This window comes from Sinocyclocheilus anshuiensis, unplaced genomic scaffold (assembly GCF_001515605.1).
Source record: "Sinocyclocheilus anshuiensis isolate Anshui unplaced genomic scaffold, SAMN03320099.WGS_v1.1 scaffold1898, whole genome shotgun sequence".
NCBI lineage: Eukaryota > Metazoa > Chordata > Actinopteri > Cypriniformes > Cyprinidae > Sinocyclocheilus > Sinocyclocheilus anshuiensis.
This window is the reverse complement of record NW_015547733.1, coordinates 79754-84975: the sequence shown is the minus strand read 5'-3', so window position 1 is coordinate 84975 and position 5222 is coordinate 79754. Positions and strand designations below refer to the sequence as shown.

Genomic DNA, 5222 nt, shown 5'->3' with positions numbered 1-5222 from the left:
TTGGGATAATGTAAGTACACAAGTCAGCAAAATATATAACACTGTTCTAGTGGTTTTTGGATATTTTAATAAAAATTACATATTGTGCCTTTAAGCCAACACAATATCATGAGAAAATGTCGTTTTTTTTTACGAAGTGGCAATTTTGTACAATGTGATTCATAAGGAAACAAAATTTGTAGATAAAAAACCCCCATGAAAGTCCACCCTTACCCCGCCTATAAGCATAACCGCCAATGGGGCGCAACGTGCAAGCAAATCGTATGAAAACGTACAAATGAGATTGTACAAAATCATTCAAGTTAGCCACCAATTCACCAAAATAGGCTGTTACGTAAAAAAGCTGAGTAATTTATACAAGCAGCACATTAAGTAAATTACTTTTACTGATGAATACCTTTATTTCCTGTTGAATGCACACTGGTATGTTGTTGGAAACTCACAAAAAAGCAGTGTGAATATTTGGTCAGCTGCCTTAGTGTTCTATCTGTAATTATGAATTCTGCAGAAATCTGCAGTGAGTTTGTGAGTGCAGATTTCATGTAAGCCTGCCTATAGCCCATCAAGCCTTCCCTGACCACGCTACTGATGCACAGTGTTTTACACTCACCTGTATTTAGAGCACAGCACTGTCCTTATTTCCTCCACATTGCTTTGTGTTCAAAAGAGAATCCTGAGAGAAACAGAAAGAGAAACACAGATTAACATTATAATGTGATAAACAGCTTTATAGTCTGCTCTGACCAGGATTATAGACATTTTGTGCAGAACAACTGCCAGAAAATAATAAAAGAAAATTTTCAATCACTCTGGGACAGTTTAATCACAATCAACCCTTCTATATCCCCACACTCAATAGTATTAGCTGTTAGGGACAGATTACATCACAGTGATGGTACTCACCCAGACAGAGTCTAACCCCTCGCAAACAAATAAGCTCAAGTCAACCTTATCCAGACTTCTATCTATAGGACTGCATGATTTTTTACAATTTCTTCGCTTACTGTGTGTTAAAGGTGCTGTATGTAAGTTTTTGACTCTACTAAAGCATAAAAATACCATAATATGTTTGCAGATATATAAAGAAACATGCTAAGTTAACATACTTGTTTATTTGAAAAACAATGTTACAGTCAGTTATTCTCCTTTGAAAATGTGCGTTCCGGGCCGGAATGTCGGTCTCTGTTTTGGTTTGTGAAACCCGCCCACTGCCAGTTTACCCAATTGTATTTCGGCACCCCAGGTTGCCAGTTCGCGAAAAACACAGCGTATTTCATTTCATTCATCGTCAAGTGCGCTCGTTCCTGTTGGTGTCGTCAATCTCAAGTCTCAAGTCTCAAGTCTGCTTTATTGTCAATTCTTCCACATGTACAGCACATACACACAGAGAATTGAAATTGCGTTACTCTCAGACCCTTGGTGCATACAGATAACACTAACAGTAGAACATAAATACAGATAGATACAGATTAAATATAAAATACAACTATACAATTATACAAATAAGGTAAAATGTAAAAAAATATATAAAGCAGCATAAGGCGCATGGCAGATTGAGTGCAAACCAGTGAAGTAAACAACAGTGCAGATATAATGATTGTAGTGCAAAAGAGCTTATTTAGACTGATTAAAGTGACAGTGTGTGTGTGTATTTGGGAGGGGGGAGTGGGAGAGTGGCAACCTGCGTGTGCCTCAAGTCTGAGGAGGAGGGGCCGGGTGAAAAAAACCCTCTCCAATATTTTGAATTTGGACTGCAATACCTAGTTCAACCACTCGGTGTCAATCCTACATACAGCACCTTTAAAGATCGCTGTCACAGGAGTCATGTTTTCTTTCCCCAGAAATAGTCATGCATACTGGATTTAAATCCACTTGAAAATAATTGAAATTACTTAAAAATAAGTTTATTTCAAAGATTATTGAAATAACTCAATTAATTAATTTAATCAATCTTACCTTTGGGGATCCAAGGCAAGTGTGAGGCTGTCCTAAATGTAAGAATTTATTTACAATGATTTTTAAGAAGATTCTTTTCAAGAATTTAAATTCTTCTTAAGTTTTGTCTTAATAAAAAAAGATAAGAATTTTTTTAAGAAGAATGTTTGGGAATACAAAGTATTCTTAACTTTTTTTTCATAAGATAGAAAATAAGAAGAAAATGGCAGTTAAGAAGACATTTTTTTGCTTCGTGAATCCGGCCCCAGTAGTTTATCCAGACTTATTACACGGCTCTGTGGAATACTTGATTCTGATTGGTCAGTCGCGACATTCAGAGGTATGTTATCCCTCGATAACAACCGGTAAAAACTAATAACACAGACTCATCCGGGTAACTGAAGTCGGCGCTATACTTTTGCCTTGGTGGAAGTCTTGCGTTTGTTTAGCTAATAAAATATTAAAACTCGATTCAAAATTGTGTACAATCGTTTAATCATGTCATCCTGGTATCATGGACTTGCTCTCTCGTTTCATACAAACGCAGCTGCTGCCATTTTGCTACGATTGTTTTGTACGCTGTAATGGATTATACGATAACTAACAAACTGGCAAGATTTTAAAACATTTTTGTCTTAAATCTTTTATCGCCATAATTATTTATGTGGTGAAATGTTGTGTAATAACTGGTTTGACTGCACCGTATAAATGTCCATCTAGTTTGAATTTGCCACTTGCTCGCAACTGCTGTGTTCACGGAAGCTTTATTGCGTTCAAATATTTCAACTCAAATCAATATTTCGTGTCTAATTATTTACTTATGTAACAAGTAGCCGTGTAATAAGCGGGATTATGTACATCCAGCCGGTTGTTATCGCTGAATAACCCCCTTCAGGGGGATACCGTCGGGGGTTATTCTGCGATAACAACTGGCAGGATGTACATTATCCCTTACATGTCGTGTAGTAGAGCACACTGACACTTTATAGAGCTATTTCAGGTGCCGGGCTCACTGTGGCAGAGTAATGTTGTACAGTCCTAAAGGTATGTCAGATCAAGGTATTCTTAGTGAAATCCCATTTTCATATCTTTAGATTCCACAAATTTCTCTTGCCGTTTTTTGCAGTCTAGTTTGAGATGATACTTGAGATTATATATTTTACCCAGGACTGAAGAGAACTGTAACACTACAGACTATAACTCAACATAAAACACACACGCAAAAGCAAAGCACAGATGATAGAAATTAACCTCCAAAGAGAGCTATATTTAGGTCAAACCCATTTTCTTAATTAGGTTTGAACTGTAGGCAAAAAACCAACTTGGTATTAAACATGATTTAAGAAATGACACAATTTAAGATCAGTAAATGGATCTTTGTTAAATGAAAAGCCACAGTTTGAAAGATAATTATTATAGAAAATATTATTATAGAAAGCAACAACATCTGATCTGTTCTGTAACTTTTGAAGAAATGGTAAAAACACCCATACGTGAAGATTTGTTCAATATTACTATGATGTTATTTTGTTCCAAGCAACTGTTATTTTTTCTGAACACAAAGAAAAGACTCTTGATGAAGCTCTCCTACAACATTACGGTCGATATCTTTAGCTCTAACAAGAAAAAAGAAACATAAAAAATGCAGCTGTTTTGAATGTTTTGTTTTTGTCTTGTCATTATCGTTACTATGAACTGCTGTCATATAGCAAGAGCTGCTATGTATTTCCACATTTGTATTCCACAGAAAAAAGAAGATCACACAAATTTGGTACAACATGATAATATTTTTTATTTTTCCCTGAGGGATGTACTGCAGCTAAGAACTTGTCCGGCCCAACTGAATTCAGAGCCAGCAATGACATTAGAATCTGACATCACGTCCCTCATGTCACATATTGCATTCAAAAAAATGTTGGTGCACCGCCTTAACATCCTTTTATTATTATTCACAAAAAAAGATACCAAAACAACCTAAAGGTTCAGAGTTCTTCAGCCAGACATTGTATGTGTGGAGCAGGCAGAGGGAAATCTTTAATTGAGGGTTCAGCTGTATTTTTAGAACAGTCTGGATGTAAACTAGAGGAAGCGCTCACTCTGTACAGCTCACAGAAGAGAAAACCTTTCATTTTCTGTTACACGAGGACGGTTTGTGATTGTGTGCATTGGATTGTTTAGAGCATCTTGCGTCCTTTGCCATGTATCATGTATTCTGAACTGAATTCTGTAGTCATTTTTAATTCTCTGAACTATGACAGTGCCCATGTTTTGTCTTCACCAGCATAGGGAGGAAAGTGCTACTAAACTAATAAGAAAACTACACATAATGTAAATAAAAGCAAGTTGTTATTGGAAAAACTAAACTAATACATGACTACAAACCGGTTTATAATAAAAAAAACTTTTTTTAATTACATTTTTTTAATTGCATGGTAAATAACCATCAGCTACATATCCTTCAATCTACCAGAGCCAAAAAATAAAATAAAATTGCTTTAATGTTAACAAATAGGGATGTAACGATTAACCACGAGCCGGTCGAAAATCGATTAAAATATGTGACGATTCAAATCAGTTGAGATGCCAAACAAATCGCGATAGAATTGAAGTAGGAGTTTATATGAATGTATCTCTGAGGGGAACTGACTATCTTTAGAAAAAAGTTTGTGGTATTTTCCTTTCATCTTGCCTCTGAACAATGCATATTAATGTAGCGTTCATAAGTGCAGCTCTTCTTTGTTTACAGCGGTAACCCAGGAAACACTTTTCCCTTTCAGTCGGTCACTCTCGACGTCACGTTGGATGACAGACGAATTGGGATCTCGCTTAGAGAGACCAATCCACTTTGAGTAGGGGTCGACCGATGTGTGTTTTTCAGGGCCGATGCCGATACCGATTATTACAGATCAAGATCAAGTAGACCGATAACCAATATTTTGAACCGATATATATGTCTGGTGTAAAAATGAAAATTAATGTCAAAATTAAGAATAACAAGGGCTCTGACAAAAACTGCATTCCCTGGTGTTGGTTGTGTAGTACTCCCACACTGCACTTCTTACTCGTCTTCCTCTGTGCATCCATCTACAATAAGGGTAATATAAAGAGAGAGTTAAAAGTGGGGCCACTTTATGCTTCACGATTAAGCCTATGAATACTGTACTACAGCTAAACAGCTTGGGGAAATGTAAGTATTTGGCTTCAATAATTTACATGTTAGAAATGTATGTGTAATAGCATAACCTCTCATAATTCCTCATTAATTCTTTTCTGATGGCTAAAACATT

General features: G+C 36.2%; 1 protein-coding gene across 5 annotated transcripts in view; it reads right to left on the bottom strand.

The window, feature by feature from the left end:
• The window catches only part of LOC107704353 (tyrosine-protein kinase fynb-like), an 84801-nt gene that overhangs the window by 58499 nt on the left and 21080 nt on the right, over positions 1-5222 (bottom strand). For all 5 annotated transcript variants that reach the window (XM_016507255.1, XM_016507257.1, XM_016507259.1 and 2 more), the window contains exon 2: positions 611-673. The gene's annotated coding sequence lies outside the window, so the exon portion shown is untranslated. The remainder of the gene's footprint in view (positions 1-610; positions 674-5222) is intronic.